Here is a 19,202-nt window from a genome sequence, read left to right on the forward strand (position 1 = left end):
CCAGACATCTGGGGCTCACACACACATGCCCCCCTCCAGACATCTGGAGTGCATGTGTGTATGCGCGCGCATGCACACACACCAGACATCTGGGATGCACACGCACATGCACCCCCCCAGACATCCGGGGTGCTCACACACAGACGTACACAAACACCCCACCTCAGACATCTGGGGCACGTGCGCGCGCGCACGCACACACGCACGCATGCACGCACGCACTCACACACCAGATGTGCAGAGTACACACAGAGAAACACAGACAACCCAGACATCGGTGGAATGTGAACATGTACATACACCCCCCCCAGACATCTGGGGGGCACACATGTGCGTACCCCCCCCAGACATCTGGAGTGCATGCACGCGTGCACACACACACACACCAGACATCTGGGGCACATGCACACACACAGAATCCAGGCATCCAGGACACACGCGTGAGCATACACACACAGAACCTAGGCATCTGGGACACATGCACATGCACACACACAGAACCCAGGTGTCCAGGACATGCATACTCACACACACAGAACCCAGGTGTCCAGGGCGTGCCTGCGCACACACAAAACCTAGGCATTTGGGACATGTGCACACACACACACCTCAGGCATCCAGGGCATGTGCTGACACAGAATCTAGGTATCCAGGACACAGGCATGTACACACAGAATCCAGGTGGCCAGGGTGCATGCGTGCACACACAGAACCTAGGTTTTTGAGGGACACGCATACACACACAGAACCCAGTCATCCAGGATGTGTTCACACACAGAGAACCTAGGTGTCCAGGATGCACGCACACACACAGAACTCAGGCATTCAGGATATGCACACTTGTGCACACGTACACACAAACAGACCCCAGGCATCTGGGATGTGTGCACACATGCGCATGCACCCCCCCCCCTCAAACCCAGGTATCTGGGAGACACGCACACCCACCCACACAGCCCGGATGTTCAGGATGCAGGCACCCACATACACAGAGAATCCAAGCATCCAAGATGTACGCACACCCGCACACAACCCAGGTGTTCGGGATGCAGGCACCCACACACACACAGAACCCAGGCATCCAGGACACATGCATGCACCCACACATACACAGAACCCAGGCATCCCACGCACACACTTGGGAGGCATAGGGTGCGCTGGGTGGGCATGTGCAGGATGGCCAGCTGGTGGCACATAGCCATGATGAGCAGCTGCTGCATCAGGTCCAGGTGGGCAGCTATGTTGTCCCCATCAGCCATTGCGGGTGGTGTGGCTGAACAACTCCACTTGCGAGTCTTTGGCAGCCCAGGGAGCCCAGGGGGCACACTGGGAGGTGTGCAAGAGCCCCCACTACCTGCTGCACTTGGGCCTTTCCCTAATTGCGGGTGCTTAGAGTAAAGCTTGACAGTTAGAGCACTTCTGCCGTGGGCTTCTTGAATGCCTGTACTTAGCCTGAAGCTTTTCTCTGTAGAGAATAGAGGTTTGCTGTTACAGAGCATGTTGAGAAACAGCCACCGCCTACGGTAACACCAGCAATAAAATCAAAAGGCCTCCAAAGCTGAGTGGCTACAGCTTGGGCTAAAGTGTAAGTGTCTGTAGCTGTAATGTAATAGTTTCATCCTTGTTGAATCAGGCATGGAGTGGGACAAAAAAACACGCATGCTAACTAAAAGCTCCGATTTGCAGGACTGGAGTCTAAGCAGATGTGTCTGAGTGGGACAAAAGCAGATTGCAGTCCTACAGAAAGATGATTAGGAGCTTTTAATTGAGACTTGTGGGGTAACATGTTGTATTTAATTCTGTGACCAGTCAGTGAGAGTATCTTACAAATACAAGCATAGTAGCATTCCTCAGAAAAAAATGTAGGAAATTTCCACAAAAAAATAAAACATTTGGGCAGCCCTGGGCTCCCAGGCTTTCTCCAGTCTTCCAGCTGAATCAGTACATTTTGTTCATTGCCTTCATGTTCTGTTTCTGTGAAGCACTTCCCGCTACCTCGAAGATAAGTCCTCCAAGATAAGGTCCACTTGGATAGCTGTTGTAACATCTTATGCAAGCCACAAGACACGACTGTTTTTGTTTGTCAGCAACAGTGTATTGATGAGTTCTTGTTTCAGTGGTCATTTTAATTTATTTTTTACATGTCTGTAAAGTGTATTTCATGGTATATCTTGAAGAATCTGCCCCATCACTCTGTGAATCAGTATTTTGACTGCCTGTTTTACCATGTGCATAAGACAGATAATGGAGTGACTGATATAACTACTATCTCCCCCTGCCTCTCTGTCCTCAAGGCTTTAGCTCTACAACAATCTCTGAGGCTCCCCTTCAGGACTTAGCCATCTCTGGTACTTTGGCTAAACCATTCCTTTCTCAAAACACTTTAACTGCATTATTTACTAACCTGCCGCAGTCTTTCCCTTGGACTAAAGGGACCCACATTTCCTACTTTTTTCCTGGTCTCCTCCAGGGCCAGACACAGGCATGGGTGAATCAGACGGCTGCCCAGGGCCCAGACAGAAAGGGGACCCGAAAATGGTAATTTAAAAATTATTATTATCATTATCTCTGGCAAAATGGGGCCCCAATACTAAAAGTTTGCCTGGGGCCGCCAGGAGTCTAGGCACGGTGCTGGTCTCCTCCCCAGGCGGGTCTACCATAGTTATCTAGTTTGGCCTCTGGTGTCGCCGCCTCCCAGGCTCCTTGTAAGATTTCTACCACAGTCTGCCCCTTTTCAGGCTCAAAGCTATCTATTAACTGTTCCCTCGAAGACTTATTCCCTAACAACTTGGATCCAACTCGCTGTCCTCCCCTCTGAGGAGGTGGTTATATATATATATATTTTGTGTGTGTGTGTGTGTGTGCGCGCGCATAGACACACACCCTGACTTTCCCAGCATGCTTCGCAGCAAGGCCTACAGGTTTCAGGTGTTCTTGAAACTACAACTCCCAGAACACCTTTATCATGGGCTCAAACTAGGAAGGAACTGAGCAGAGTTACTTCTGGAGTCTCCCTTAAAGACAATTATAGTCTTTCATGAGGAATGGATAGTACTAGGGGTGGCAGTCTAGTCAGGGAGGGCACGGCAGCACCTGAACAGACTGGATATTTTCTTCCTGCATTAATGACAAAAGGGAACTTCCACAGAAGCAAGAACAGATCCTAAGACTTTTCTGGCTTGGGGCGGGGGGAGGTATAACTTAAGGAGGCAGAAAAGAAGAAGCTGCCAGCCTTATTTGCTGTTCCTGAGTCAATACAAAGACCAGGAAAGGACATCCTTCAATTCAGGTTTCCCATTTTGAGGGTGCGGCTTGTGTTCGGTGAGAACAGGGGTTATATGAACAGATTTAAAGTGAATTTAAAAGTTCAGGCTTAGAATGGCAGTTTTTAGGAGCTGTACCTTGTTCTAATCATATATGTCTACACAGTTCTGTTCTCAGGAAGTCCTGGTGTCATCTTCAGCATTAGACCAGGCAGATTTGCTTTATCAGGATGAATGGTTTGTTTAGTTACTGATCTTTGGAACTTGTTGCCTTATGCCTTAAACGTTGCAGCAAATGAGGAATTCAGGGAAAAAGACTTAATATTCTTGGCTGAATTTTCTGACACATTTATCTTTATATAGCTCAAATGTCCTGTGTGGTCGCTTGAAGTGAACTACAAGATAACTACATTAATTCTGGGTTGATGAGGTATCATGTATACAGCAGCAGGGATGTGTTTCAGTACTATGTCACCTGGCATGCTACGGGAGTGGTATTGCTAAATGCTTAGAAATCCTTTTAGAAAGAAACCCATTACTATGGGTACTGTAGTGATTAGTAAGAACAACCACTAAGGCCCTCTGTATCACTGTGTGTGTGTGTGTGTGTGTGTGTGTGTGTGTGTGTGTGTGTGTGTGTGTGTGTGTGTGTGTATATATATATATATAAAAGATACTTTTTCAATTTGAGCAAAATCTTCCCAGTAGCTGATATTTGGGGCACACCCATTTTAGGGCGCCTAGTTTAAGATTTCTTGGGTCTGATTTTCAGAAATGAGGAATGCTTGAAATGTCATGTGAATTCAGTGAAAGTCTTCTGAATATGAGAAGCTTAGTAGAGTATATCATCTATATCAAGAGATCTGAATCTTACAGTTGCTGTGCCACATAGCATATGACAAATTTCAGACAAGCCAAAGGAAATCTGTAACAAAGAGTGTCTTATCTTCAAGACTATATAAAGGTAATTGGAATTCAAGTCCAAAAAGGGAAAAATGAATGTGGCATTGAAGCTATCTTGGGCAAGATTGCCAATGTTTTAATCTTACTAGGTCGTGTTCATGGACTCAGGTAATTTACTGGACTAAATATTAAATAGTGAGTTAACTAATTTTCCATTTCTCTTTTATACAGCCCTTGTATGTCTTGATGAGTTTCAGTCTGATCTTTCCTTTGTGGGAAATGTCTTGCTATTGAGACAAATCTGATTAAGTTTTTGAAAGTTGTATTTCCCCTGGCTTACTGTTTAAATGGAACGTCAATAGGACATGGCGACTCAGACGCTGCAACAGCAGATGAATCGTGAAGTGGCTAGATCAGTAAGCCACCAACAAAAACGGACATGCTTGTAACACTGAGAAGAGTCGGTATACAGAAAACAAGAATTACTCAGCAGTGAAGCTGAAGGAAAGCTCAAAAAATTGAAATCATTAAATGCTCTTAGGCAATTATAGATCTACCAACAGCCATTAACAGCAGAACAGAACAGTGAAGGGCATCAGGCTCACCCCCCATGCTTCTGACACCTCCCTGTCTTTCATAGGAACAGAAAAACAAAATTAAATTACTGTAGGGAACAATGAGCTAATGTTCATTTATAATTGCTCCTGGCAGTGACGACTCATTGTGGCTACAATTTATGCAAAACAAGTTTTAGCTGCTGATGCTCAAACACTATTTCATGATCTTATGCCCATGATGTTATGCTTTCTGTCTGGAAAGCTACAATTTGTCTGGTTTATGGATTCTTTGGATCCCATGCAGCGCTGGATATTTTTGTGCAGTAGAATTAGCAAATGCTCTAACACATGGGTGCCCAGGCTGCTGAGCTGCCGATCGGTCATGCCACAGTAACCGAATAGGGAGTTGGTGGGTGCTCCAGAAGAAATGTTCCTGGGGTCTGAAGCAATACAAATTCACGGCAGGTTACAGCACAAACACCTGAATGGGAAACTGCAGCAAAGCAGCAGTAAGATCTGGGAGAATACCTGGGCCTCATTCATTAAATGTTTCGTCCAAACTGTGAAACCAGTAAAAAGACTCCCATTAACTTCTATGTGCTTTGGACTTTACCCAAGCTACAGGAGGGCTAGGGGAATGGGGTGGATGGACAGCCAGCTAGAGGAGCATCCATAAGCCAAGCCAGAAGTACCATCCCTGTTGTGTCTACCGGCACTTGGAACCCCGTAGGGCAGAAGGCATGTTTCCTGAGCAAGTTGGTGTTTTCCAAGGGTCTCAAGGGAGCGGGGTAGGTGCCCAACTGCAGGCAGATTTGAGTAGGAAACTCCTCTTTCTCCCTGACAATCCCAGCACCATAACATGCTTCTCTTTCCTATCTGTCATGGAGTCACCAGTTCCTGCATCTCCCTATCCGCAGTATCAGGACTAGCCACGACGGCTACAGCGCTGCCAGCACTTGTTGTCAGCAATCCTTTGATTCGAGGACATCTCTACCACAGCTCGTCGATGGGTCTTGAGGTGACTTCAGAGTCCAATCTGCAGAAGCTTCAGGTATTTCCGCTGGGGAGGCTAGGCTGCAGGCTGGGATTTCTCTCCTTCCTCCCTTCTCTCTTCTCCGCTTCAAGGGCAAGACGCTTGGTTGAGGTTACGGCGCCATTGGCATGGGTGGGCAGCCAGCTCCTCTCAACTCGAGGCATCCGTTTTCTCGAGCTGTGCCTTCAACATGTCCCTGCAGCACTGCGCGCACCATCACTACTACACACTTCCAGTGCCACGCACGGTATGTCGCAGGGGAAGTGCACTTGTATGCACATTACCCCTCTATACACCCTCCGCCACCTACATGGCAGCTGTCTGCGCCACAAGGCAGTGGTGTGTCCCAGGCACACACGATGCAGTCATCCTCCGTCCCTCGTCCCGGGGTTTACTGCACAAACCCATGCAGTGTAAGCCCTGCACGAGTCCGTCTGCGGCTGAGTCCTGCCGCATGAATAGCCCCAATTCTTGCTCCTTGCTAGCTGTCCCAGGGAGGCGATTTATTGTGTTGCAGATAAACAGGCTGGGATTGTTCCTCGCCTGCTCCCCTGCTCTGCTCACGCACGCACGCAGGCCCCCAGGCAGAGCCTCCCCGCCCGCAGGCTCCAGTCGCCCTTCCAGGGCGAGAACCAAAAAGCCAAAGGCACCCGCGTGTTCTCTTCGCACCGCCCGCAGCAGCTTTCTTTCCTTTTTTTTTTTTTTCAAGGGCCCGCCCGCACAGCTCTGCTCGGAGCGCAGCTGCTTGGCCCCAGCCGGCGCTCAGGGCAGCCCGTGCACAGAGAGCGCGGACCCTGCGGTGGGCACAGGTAACTCCGTCTGCCTGGGCTAGTGCGGGATGCTCAGCTGCTTGGGGCTCTGGAAGGGTGTGTGATTGTCTGACCAACTTTCTTCTGCCCTTGTGTTTTGCCTGGCAGCTTCTCCCCTGACCCTCTGCTTCCCCAGCAAGCTTGTGCCCTCTCTGCCCAGTGCTGCTTGCTGGCTGCTGCATTGCAGCCTGGTTCTCCACTTGTGCAGTCCCCACTCCGCATGGAGAGTATCTTGCTTAGGGTCTGTGGCTTTTCAGGAATCGCCCTTTTCTGAAACCCTCGAAGTTTTTTGCATTGTTTCCGCTCTGTGCTACGATGTGGTCTGGCTAGAGTCTAACTAATTTCATCCACTGACTTGAAGAACCAGGAAGTATTCGGGTCTGGACAGAAGAGCTTGGCCTATATCATATCCAGTGCATAGTGCTTACCCCCAAAATTGCATTGCTCCCCACACGCTGAATGCCATACGCAGTGTCAAATGCAAATACCCTGTGTGCATCTTTCTTCAGGGCAACGTTCAGCAAATATTTGGCTTGCGCCACTAAACATTAAGAGCAAAGAAACGAACTAAAAGACATTTGCGGAAGAGAGGGCTGTTGTTTTAATTTTAAAATGAATGCAAAATAGCCATATGCCCTGCAATATCATGGCACAGATGGGTGCTCTACTGGGGCAGTGATGCCACTGACTTCTTGAACAAATGGTTGCTGATTTCACATTTACACTAACAGCTGAGTCTCTGCTTCAGTTTTGAAAACCATTTGTACATGAACTGCAGTCCTAAATGACTTAAATCTTGCTTCAACGCTTGTTCAGTTCTTGTTCAAACAGCCATTTTGGTGATATAGTAACATGAAAACGTATTCGTTTGGAGGTTTGACCTACTGTTTTACTTTCACTGATTCTGTTGTTCAACACCTGAACCACTGGCCCAGGTGTCCACGATGCTGAATCAAATTCAGCTGTATTAGCTTTACAGACTTTTTCATGAAAGTTTTCTCCCTCTTTAATTAAAATACAGTGCAGTAACTTTTGGATCACACAGTATTTTTGAGGAATCTTAGTACTGGTATTAGTGAAGATCTGGAGCTGTAATGTTTGGGGTAATCAAATCACTTTTAGTTCTGGTTGCTGCTGTTCACCCAGGATGTGGAGTGTAGGGTGTGAAGCCTGAGAGGTGTAACAGTATGCAAGTGTCTGCCTCAAACAGCTCACCCGAGTCCAGTGTTGACCATGGTGTGAAAATAAAAGGTGAGTTATTCTGACTTACTGTGCACTTGGATTGGTACCCAACAGGTGAGAGTTGGAATGAGCATTCAAAGACAGGACTAAATTTTGTGAAATAGGGAAAGGATCAGCAGCACAGTGGAGGTTTTTTGATAGTGGTGTGAAGTGTCATATCTTTCAGGGAAACCATGTAGGGGAAAGGCACCCAAATATGTTTTAAAATGTTGTCCTCAGATCCTGTGGATGGCCAGATTCTGCCATTTGGCACATTTGGCCTTTGCTGAGCTGGAGGGCTCTTGTGTATGCCCACGCAACTCTTTCCTGTGACTTCCATGACCGCTGTATGCATGCGTCCCCATCCACTAGCAGGACTGTCTCGCACACAGGTCTCTATTTAACCACCTCTGAAATAACTCTGCACGTAACTGCACAAACGAACAAATGACAAAGAATGAAGATGTCTAGGTGAGCTGTCACTGTGTGCTCTCCCAGTACCAGTAAATTGGCTTCAAGGCTTTTTACACTTCTAATTTGTATGGACATATGCAGGAGTATGGTGGGACTTCTTTCAAAGCTGTGAAGGTAGAGTTAGAAAGATCTGAACTATTAAATGATGGGAAGTGCAACTAACTGGCCAGATAATAGTAAATACAAACTTGCTTGCTCTTGTGATGGTGCAAGAAAGAGGAAATTTTGACATTCAGATACGGTGTTTGGGCAAGTCTCATTTCATTTGATATGTTTATACATGTGTGTCTTCACTCCAATATATCTTCTGGATCAGCTGCACATTTTCACCTAAGAGCTTTAAAAAAATAACAGTTACGTAGAATAACAAGAAGCAAGGTTTTGTTGGTATTAGCTTTTCTTGTACCAATTGTATAAAAGAGATCACCTCCCACAAAAAAAACCCCTTGCTTTTTGCATATTTCCTGGACCAACACTGCTACAACAACACCCCAACCCTACTACATGTAGTATAAAGGACGTTATGCTCCTGCAGTGTAATGTAAACAGGCAATCCAGGAACTAGAACTGGATCTACGAACATAATGTTGAGATCTTAGATTTTACTTCATGTCTTTAAATACTGCTTCATGCTGTGTTGTTTCATGATTTAGACCCTTGTTCCCTTCCTAGTGCAGTCAAGTCCCATCCGTAGGATCTGTACTGACAGGTGTTACGCGTGATTATGTATTATAATGTAAGTAAACATCTATTGACTCAGGGGGTGTTTACCGATGAGACTGTAGGTCTGCTGAGAAGTACGTGTACTAGCTGAAACAGATTTCAGCTAAAGGAGTCTCTGTACAGCAGAATACAGTTGAAGTCATCTATTGTCCAGCTCACGGGCAAATCCACCCCCATTTCTGAGGTATCTTTGAAATGCAGAAGTACCAGCAGTATCACACAATGGGGAGAATCTGAGACTTGTGCAGAGCCAGAGAAGAAGCATTCAAACTCACAGCAGTCCTCATTACTACCTTTACTACCCAAACATGCAGACATGAATAGAATCCAGCCTTACATTTGACTTATGAAAGGAGCTAAGAAACGTTTGGATATTGAGACAGCAGAGATTTAGAAACAGGTGCCTTCTGAAGCAGTTACTCAAGTCGCTGTTAATGCGCATTCAGAGAGAACTCCTTTTTTTACTTTGCATAAGGATCTGCCTGGAGAGAAGCCAGTAGTGACTGCATGATTAAATACAAATGTGTGTCCTCTTTGCATGAAGTTCAGAATCCTTCAGTGCTCTTGTCTCGCAATCCCAATCCTCGGTGTCAAGAGCTATGAATGTGGAGAGCAGCTTAATTAGCCATGCTGAATTTAAACTATTCAGCTGTCATGGACATCCAACAAATTACCTTCCTCCAGTTCCCCAGGTTAACTGAGTATCTGGCAAAATACTCATCTGGGCAAAAAAAGGAAAAATAATAAGCACATCTTCATTGTGGAAATCTCGCCAATTAAAGCTTTGGGTATGCACAGGGCACTGCTGTGTACTTTAGTTATATTTTGAGCTGCTTAGACCTACTTCTGCTTTTGATTTAAAGTTTATCCAACCCTTTTGTCTTAATTAGTGATAAAAGGAATATATCAGGGCATAGTTTGTCCCTTTGCTTCTGCCTCATTACGGATGAGGGGCTCATTTAATATTGCTTACAGTATGAAAAAAAGTAAATAGAGCTATATTGGCATTTTGTGATATGTTTTAAAATATTTGCAGAAAGCCTATGACAGGCTATCTGTTGCCAACTGATAAGGTGCAAAGCAGATGAAACATGAAGGTTTTCAACATGTCAGCCAATAGCAAAGAGCCCTTGGGTGGATTAGCCAGGTAAATGGGTGTTACCAGTTACATGTGTAAATATTGCCCTGCTCAGAACATCTTGTGCGTGATTTCACCAGACACTTGGTTTCTTTCTTTCCTCTAGAAGAACATCCTGGGGAAAGGCTCGTGTTCAGAGTTAGGTATTATTGACTGCTAAGCAAGACTGCAGCTGTGCATTTTAACTCTCCATTTTCCCAGGTTTACAGACAAAGTTAAAGCTGATGGAAAAGAAGGATGCAAAACAGACGGATGTGAATTGAGGTTTTTGAAAGTGATATGCTGGTAAGTCAAACTCTGAATGACTACACGCACTTGTTGTTCGCACACTTTCATTTAGTCCTTCCTCTTCCTTCTCCTCATCCTTTCACAGGGCCTGATCCTGTACGCTTGAAGTCACGGGGTCTGATTCCACACTGTGCAAAGTGGGTGCAGCTCACTAGCAAAGATGTCAGGTAAAAATGAACACATAGCATAAAGTAATTGGGAACTGGACCTGATAATAGTTTTGTGTTTTAACCTGAATAGCATCGCAGTTAGCCCCATAATTTTTGGTGGCCTGTGTGAGTGCACATGTTTGTATTGAAGTGATGGCAATTTTATGATTCCTTAAGATGTTAAATGTACTCGGGGGGGGGAGAACTTTTCAAAATGAGTTTTGATGGGGAGCCCAATTGATTTTTCTCCTTTCTCTTCCTCTTGATTGCTTAAAGGCTCTTGGGTTCAGAACAAAGTGCTGCTGAGCGCTTTCCTCCATGTGTGGTGAGGTCACCAGGTGGAAAAAGGACATGATAACAAGTACTGCTGTGCTGGGGACCTCAGTTAGGCATCACCTTTTCTTCTTGTGTTGTAGCTCTGCTTCTCACATGGTTAGCAGGTTGACCACGTGCTCATATTACATCACTACTTTTAAATGCTTCCCAAACTGATCTTTTTGTAACGTTACTATTCACATACAAAGTGCTTTGATAGCCCAGGCAGGAATCAGAGCTCCACTGTGAATTAGGCAGTCTATACCAGGGCAGGCAATTATTTCAGGCGGAGGGTCTCTTACTGAGTTTTGGCAAGGCATCGAGGGCCGCATGACAGGCAGCCAGGGGCAGATAAAAAATTTAGAAAGTTAATATTTAGGGGCCCCGTGGGCTGGATAGAATGGCCTGGCAGGCCGCATCTTGTCTGCGGGCCGCATCTTGCCCACCCCTGGTCTATACACACATTTTTGAAATTTTGGCTTGTTTTCAGTACAAGCTCATTTCAAAGGCTCATTTATTGTGCTGCTCATGTGGCACGGCATGAGTAGGCACTACAGGATTGTGAGGCTCTGTGCATGTGAGAGAATTACAGGGTGAATCATCCTTCTTCTAAGGCAGAGCATGGTACAGATCTCCAGGCTGGTGTGACTGGGACCAGAGTCTGAAGTTGCCTTGTGCTGTGTTGGCCAGAACTATGTATGGTTTCCCTTAACATGATTAAGATTGGGATATGAGTGCTGATGTTTTGTGCAGAAGTGCCTAACATGGTTACACCTTGGCAGCTTTATGGAAAGAATCTAGTTTTAAACATTCTGGCTAACGTTGTTCCTTTATAATTTAGGCTGAAAATAACCAGGGAAATAGTAAAACTGATATGCAACAAGGTTTGCCAGGCTTTGGAGAGAAGGGCCAGACTTGAGTGGGAAAACCATATGCAGACCAAGTTGGATATATAGGCACTGTTTACTATAGTTGGCTGCACTGTCACCAGGGCAGTGTCACCTCTGTGACTGCAGCAAAGGATTTTTTTGATAAAAGCAAACTGTACATGATGAATATGGGTGGATTAAGGAAGAAAGCCTGCATGCCACATCAGACTTGGCTCCGTCTTTTATTTATTTTTTAAAAAAAATTTATGCTTGACTACCGACTGGAGGGTCACGAGTGAGAGGAGTGAGTCAGCTTGTGTGTGCATGAAAAATCTGAAACTGAGAATATTAAAGGAAACAGAACAAACAAAGAAAACCATAATGATGGCAGCATACCAGATTCCTGTTCCCAGAGAAGGATGTGAAAGGGGACATTTGGAGTGTTTTTAGAAAGCCATAGTGGGAAAACTGAGATTGCAATGGAGCTGAATGAAAAGGAAAGGAAATAAGACCGGTCCCACAATTAGTTGCTATTGACGGAGGCTCCCAAAGGTTCTGGATATAGATTTATAGAGTTTGGGGCAAAAATAGACCATTGCTACTGTTTAGTCTGACTCCCTGACCTCACAGGCCATAGGACTTATGCGAGTTTGAACTAGAGTATCTTTTAGAAAAGCATCCATTCTTTATTTAGTACATTTCTAGCAATTTCTAATTTGGGTTATATTGATTAATAATAATGAAAAATGCATGAGGGCAAATAAGAATATCAAATTTTCTCACATACGTGTCCCAGAGTATAATACACACCATATTTTTGAAAGGCAGAATGAAGAAGAAAAGAACTATCTGCATGAGGTAGCATGGGTGCATCTATGAAAAGCGACTCAATAGTCGCTCATGGCTGTGAAATAAGAGGAAAGAGACCAGGAACAGCTAGCAGACAGCAAAATTGCAGTAAGAAAAGAAAAGTTAACATGATTTAATGGAGCATTAAGTCCAATTAAAAAGGAGAGTTGGCCATTAACTCACCTCAAGTGAAGAACAATAAGCCATTAAGTCAATTGATTCCCTCAGCTGCCTGAAGAGTAATGCAACAGCTGCTGTTGTGGAGCAGAAATCAATGTAAAGTGCTTCTGTGCTGGGGAGAAAATCAGCCACCCTGCTTAATACTTGCATCCCAATTTTGGGGGACTGATGTTTGAGGACAAGGTGCATATTGTATGCAAGAAAAAATGGTATTGAGAAACCCCACATTAACCCCATCAAGAACTATAGGCATATGCAAAGCTGCTCTCAGCCAGATGCACAACATAAGTTGAATGGATGTGGGTAGCACCAAGTGAAAGAGGGAAATAGTAAAATACAAGGAAAATGTGCCAACATTTTTTATAAAGCCAAGGCACAAGTGCCATGCATAGGAAACACAAGGCAAAAGAACCATAAAGAAAAACAGGATACTGGAAAATGCTCCAGATGCAAGAATTGTGGGGAAAAAAAATCTTGCCTGCTAATGACAAAAAAAATCCCAAACAACATGCACCATATGGAGGAAGCATGCAGTAACTCAGAGGGTGAGATTTTGCACATATATGTCATTAACACTGTACAAAGCAGCAAAAAATAAATGGTTGTAAAGCTCAGACTAGCAGCAACTCTCAGGGCAAAAGAGCAGCAGGCAAATACAGTGTCAATGAATGTGGTAGACTACAGAGACTTCCCCCATGCTGTGCAAGGAAAGAAAATAACATTTCAACTAAATTAAAGTGGTATAATGAATGGCACAACTGTGATACCACTACGATAATCCAATTTACAAGTGGAAAGCTGAGGAAACGTATAGATGCAGGAACGTCAACACGTTATCCGTTGCTTGCAATGAAAACGATTTCATAAATTTAGTGACATAAAACCTGGGGCATGTGATTCATATAGATGTGCAAGTAAAACAAAAGTTTATCCAGAACATCAAACTCAAGCAACCCAGTAGCAAAGCTGCTAAAACATTGCCTCAATGTTTTGGAGGGACTAGGATGCCTTCTAGACATGATACACCTAGAGATAGATAAAACTTTCTACATAGGTATAGCAAGATATATAACATAGATATAACCACCCTGTTGGCTTTTTTGCAACAAGAGCAAATTGTTGGTTTGTATTTAGTTTAGTTTATGTAACCCTGAGGTCAGGGGTGGAGGACTACTTTGGGCCGGAGGACCACTTCAGGAGTTTTGGTGAGCTGTCACAGACTGGATCAGCACTCTGCCCACAACAGCTCACCAAAGCTCCCTAAGAAGCTCTGCTCTGTGCTTGGTTGGGTATGGGGCCGCAGGCGGGCAGGGAGCAGCATCCAGTAGTGGGACAGGTGGCCAAGGTCAGGGGTTGAGATCCAGTGTGGGGGCTGGGACCTGGGTGATCCGCTCCCTGCAGGCCCCTGCGATAGGCGCTGGTTCCATGGGTAGGGGTGTGCAGGGAGCAGACCACGGCTCTGCCCCAAGCCCTGGTCTTGAGCTGTCACTGCCCAGGGATCCCAAGGGCTCCATGGAGACTAGCCTGGGACCTGCATGAGCAGGACACACGGCTGGGAGGATGGGATGGGGCTGCACAGGGGTGGGGAGTGGCGCAGGCATGCAGGGCCAGGGCTGGGATTGGGATGGTGGGGCAGTGACAGCATGAGACCAGAGCGGTGATCTGCTCCCTGCTTGCCCCTGCCTGTGGAATCAGCACATCTCTTGGGACCTGTGGGCAGTGGATTGTGGCTTTGCCTCGAGTCCTGGCCCCATGCTGTCATTGCCCCGCAATCCCTATCCCAACCCCACCCACCCAGCCTGCTCCTGGATGCTGCTCCCCATGGCCCATTCCACCCACCCAGTCCTGCACTGGTCTCCAGGGAGACCCCACCTGCCTGCTCTGCCCACCCTTGGTAGTGGGTGCAGGGCAGATGGGTCAGGGTGCCTGGGCAGTGGGGCCAGGTCCAGCAGTGGCAGCAGAGACCGAGAGCTAGAAGGAGCCACTGCTGCAGGGACTGCCAGGAAGTGAGTCTGGCTGCTACCCCACCCCTGCCCCACTCTGTGCCTGGGGGCAATGAGGCAGGCTGCACTCCAGGCTTCCCGCCATGCCCAGGCTGGGAACGGCCGAGGGCCCTGCCGTGGGCCAGACCAACTCTGTTGGTAGTCCGCATCCAGCCTGTGGGCCATATTTATCCCACCCTTGCCCTAGGTCCTTCTCTGCTGTACTGCAGCCTAGCCAATCATTCCCCAGGCTGTATTTGTGCATGCATTTGTCCCATCCTAAGTACAGACCTTTGCACTTATCTTTTTGAATCTCATCTAATTTAATTGTGGACCATTTCTCCAGTCTATCCAGGTCATTCTGGCTCCTAGCCTTGCCCTCCAGAGTGTCTGCAGCTCCACCCAACTTGGTGCAACCTGCAGATTTGCTGAGCATGAACTTGATCCCACTGTCCAGATCATTAAAGAAGATATTAAACAATACTGGACCTGGGGCAGACCCCTGGGGAACCCTACTTGATACCGCCTCTCAATTAGACTTTGAGCCACTGATGACTACCTTTTGATTCCCTTGTAACTGAGCAGAGATCAGTCAGACACTTGTTGGAAAGTCACCAAGTGACTCAACTGGAGAAGGGAACTACTGGGAGGGGAAGATTCCAGGAGGAAACTCTTGGTTCAATGGAAGGGGCTCTGGCAGGCCATGAAGCTGAGTGACTCTCAAAGTAAACGGGTCAGTACAACAAAAATCTGTGGGAACAGGTCCTGCAGAAGACCTGGGATCACAGGGGCAAAGACAAGATTTCTGTGTGCAACTGTTGTATTGCGAAGAAATCAAACTGACGTTCTGAGAAAGAAAGAGGAACAAGAACCAACTTTGGGTGTGGTGGCAGTGTTTCTTGGACTGGGAGACAGGCCAACAGCTTTTAACAATTCAGCTAGATCAACACTTGCTGAGTATTTGGTGCGTATCCATTTCAGTAAGATGGTAAACTGAGAGCAGCAATACGAATGAAAAAAGAAAGCATGGTTCTAAAGTCACAGACTCTGTGAGATGGATAAGACCATTATTGAAGAATTATTTCCTGAACTGGCAAAAGCAAGTGTATTTTCAGTGCTGGGTGCCAAAGACAGATATTTTGGCAGGTGTTACTGGAGATGGTAAGCGGCTACTTCCTCACATTCCAAGTCTGAACTGGTACCTACGAATGGTTGAGGATGCCAGTTGGGAATATAAAAGCTAACCCAGGTAATGTAAGAAGAATCTGTCATCTCTGTTTAGACCATACTTAACACAATCCAGTCTGGATGGTTTCTTGTTTCACAGTTTTGCGTTCAAGTCGGTTTTTAAAGTTTTGCTGTTTAAAAACAGCTGCTCTGTGGTCAGCGATGGAATGTCTATAAAGGTTAAAGCGTTCTGCCACTGGCTTTCATGTATTTCTAGACTTGATATCATCAGTGTCATTCTTTCACATAGGGATCACCCTGTCTGTCTAATATAGACAGCAGAGGGGCTCTGAAACCAGGTGATGGATGGTGTATTTGCAGTGGTAGAGAAGGCGAATGAACCTTTGATGTTATATTCCATGTTACTTCGTCCAGTGATGATGCAGTCTGTTGACAAGGGGGCACAGCTGGTATCTGGGTCCAGAGCAAGGCCTGGTGCCTTGGTGAAAATAGGTAGGAGTTAGGTACTCTGTTTGTTGGCAAGTCACTGTCTGAGGTTGGGGAGTTGTCTGTAAAGCCAGGATAGGTTTGTCCTCCATGGCTACCTTGATGGTTATCATTTTCCAAGAGGGATTGGAGGTCAATGGCGATATGTCCAAGATGTAGATGACAAGGAAGAATCTGTTGTCCTTGTCATGAGGTTGATATTGCAGCAGGTCAAAGCATGGTCTTAGTCTGGCTCTGTTGATTTGAGAGGCAACAGTTTGGAGATTGTATTGTAAGTATAGAAACCCTTTCCCATAGGAGGGCCCACAACTAAAGGCATTAAATTGGATAAGAGCCTGGCAAAATATCTTCTAGGCCTCTCATACATTGCAAACCCCTCCCCCATGCCAAGGTGACAACTGGACAAAGATGGAAGCGGACTTGGTTATCTCAACATAATGCATCACACATGAATCAGATACACTGTAAATATCTCAGAATAGGTTACATGAAAAGGCCACTATGTGATGTGAAGACAGTGAGTTGGGGCTTGCAGTATCACTCTGCTATCACCAAAGAAATAGAGATGTCCACGTTGAAAAGGAGTGTCTTACAATAGTGTTTGTATGTGAAAAGTTTGAGCAATATGGCTGAAGATAGGACACCTTTCAAGTGGAAAGTTATAGGCGAGTAGAGGGAACTTTTAAAAAATTACTGCTACTAGCCACAAGAAGCCTTCAACTCATACCACTGAAACTGCAATCCTGCAATTTAGATGCATGTTACAAGGAAAGGACTTGGAAGTACATTGCTGACAGCTTATCCAGATCATCCTTTCAGCATAGAAATATGGCAGTTGAACAAAAATAAGATTCTTATCCTGTTAGAGATACAGGAAACACAAAACACAGAAAGCATCAACCAAGGTGATTATATACTAGTTTCAAGGCAGGGGCTAGAAAGGAGAAAAGACCAAACTTTACTAGACAAAGATTTACAGGTGCACATATCCATCCATCTGTCAAGCTGGCCTGAGATGAGGAAGAAGCCTCACTTGCTTCCCAAGAAGACTGAGTTATTGAGCTAAGCTAAGCATTTAAGATAATGTCATGTATAAAGACCACTGAATCACTGAAAACAGAAATTTTCACAAGAGTACATCTGAGCCTTTTTGGAATAGAAGATTGTATACAGAAACACTGTATGCCAGCCAAATGTCACCAGGAATATCAGAGATCTAGCATGTAGCTGTGATACAAGTGGGGAAAATAGAGTCCAAACATTGAAAAGAGACTGTGAAAATATACAGCATTCCCAGCAGACTTTGGAGCAAAGTAGAGATGGATATTTTTATTGCAAATCACACAAACTACATGTCTAGCAGGGCACTGTGGGGTGCCTGCCACTTTGAGGGGAGAAGCTGCCATAGAGGCAGCTTCCAGGTGGTGCAAGGGCTGATTACAGGCTCACCTGACCAGAAGAGGGCCGACTCTTCCCAGGATTGCTGGGATCCTATGACCCCAGCTGACTTTCTGCCCTTTGGGCAGGGGGCTGGACTCAATGATCTTCGGAGGTCCCTTCCAGCCCTAATGTCTATGAAATCTATGACTGGGGCTAGATAAGCCTAGTGCTGAACAGGGTAGGGAGCTGAGCCCTAGGAGCCTGAGGAGGGGAGTTCTGCAGGACCCAAGAAGGTAGTGGAAGCAGAATGACTCTGCAAGCCTGGGAACTGGAGAATATTACCTGGGGAAGAGAAGAAACGGTTTATGCAAGCAAGGGACCTTTGTTTTATGTTGATAATATAATTTAAGTTATAAGCCTTGAGCCTTGCTGGAGACAGGTTCAAGGCCTAGAGAGAGCCCACCAGCCCAGAAAAGAGGGCTGAGCCGGGCCCCAGCTCAAAGGAGGGTTGGAACAAGGGGGAAGAGCCCACTAGCCCAGGGAAGGGGCTGAGTGGGGCACAAAGGGTTCCCAGCCCAGAGAAGGACTATGTGAAGAACTAGGGGTCCAAGGACCCAGAGACAGAGAGGGACCCAGAGGGTCTGAGAGTCCCAAGATGGGCTAAGGGAAGCAAACAGCTGAAGTGATAACACCTGTGGGCCTTGGGTTGTGGTGTAGGGGAGGAATGGAGCCACACAATTTGCCCTTCAGGCTATAGGTGCCCTGAAGAGGCACTGCCAGGCTGAGAGGGCCTATTTAGCTGACTGAGACTAGTAGGATCCAAGAGGGACCCATTGAGGAGTTGATTGGACTTAAGCTCTCTCTCTAAGGCCCATTGGCAGCATCCCTTACTTAACCTTAAGAGTTGGGAGCCCAGGAAGGGTAGCTGTGCCTTAAGGAAATGATCCTTCAGGCACAGAGGGAGACAATCCCGATGTGGGGAAAAAGGGGGAAAGGGGCCAAGAGGCTTCCTTGGCTGACCAGAGAAATCCAGAGCAGTCTATGGGCTAAAAGGGGAGCATATAAAAAGTAGAAACGGGGAGAGATTACTAAAGAGGAGTATACCTCCTCTGCTCGCGCTTGTAGGGAGGCAGTTAGACAGGCCAAAGCTACCATGGAGCTGAGGATGGCATCCCAAATTAAGGATAACAAAAAATTGTTCTTTAGATATATAGGGAGTAAAAGGAAGGCCCAGGGTGGAATAGGACCTCTACTAAATGGGCAGAAGCAATTGGTGCCGGACAGGGGGGACAAGGCTGAACTCCTCAATGAGTTTTTGCCTCAGTGTTCCTATGCGAGGGGCAGGACAAGGCTCTCACTGGGATTGTAGAGAGGCAGCAGCAGGACGGCAGACTC

The 19,202-nt window shown here is 46.2% G+C and overlaps 1 protein-coding gene across 1 annotated transcript in view; it reads left to right on the forward strand.

Moving 5' to 3' along the window:
• Window positions 1-6,540: 6,540 nt before the first annotated feature.
• PLD1 (phospholipase D1) overlaps window positions 6,541-19,202 on the forward strand; it is a 144,769-nt gene continuing 132,107 nt past the window's right edge. Inside the window, exons 1-3 of the mRNA XM_025201771.1 lie at window positions 6,541-6,565; window positions 10,323-10,406; window positions 10,495-10,576. The gene's annotated coding sequence lies outside the window, so the exon portion shown is untranslated. The remainder of the gene's footprint in view (window positions 6,566-10,322; window positions 10,407-10,494; window positions 10,577-19,202) is intronic.

Source organism: Alligator sinensis, unplaced genomic scaffold (genome assembly GCF_000455745.1).
Source record: "Alligator sinensis unplaced genomic scaffold, ASM45574v1 scaffold379_1, whole genome shotgun sequence".
Classification (NCBI taxonomy): domain Eukaryota; kingdom Metazoa; phylum Chordata; order Crocodylia; family Alligatoridae; genus Alligator; species Alligator sinensis.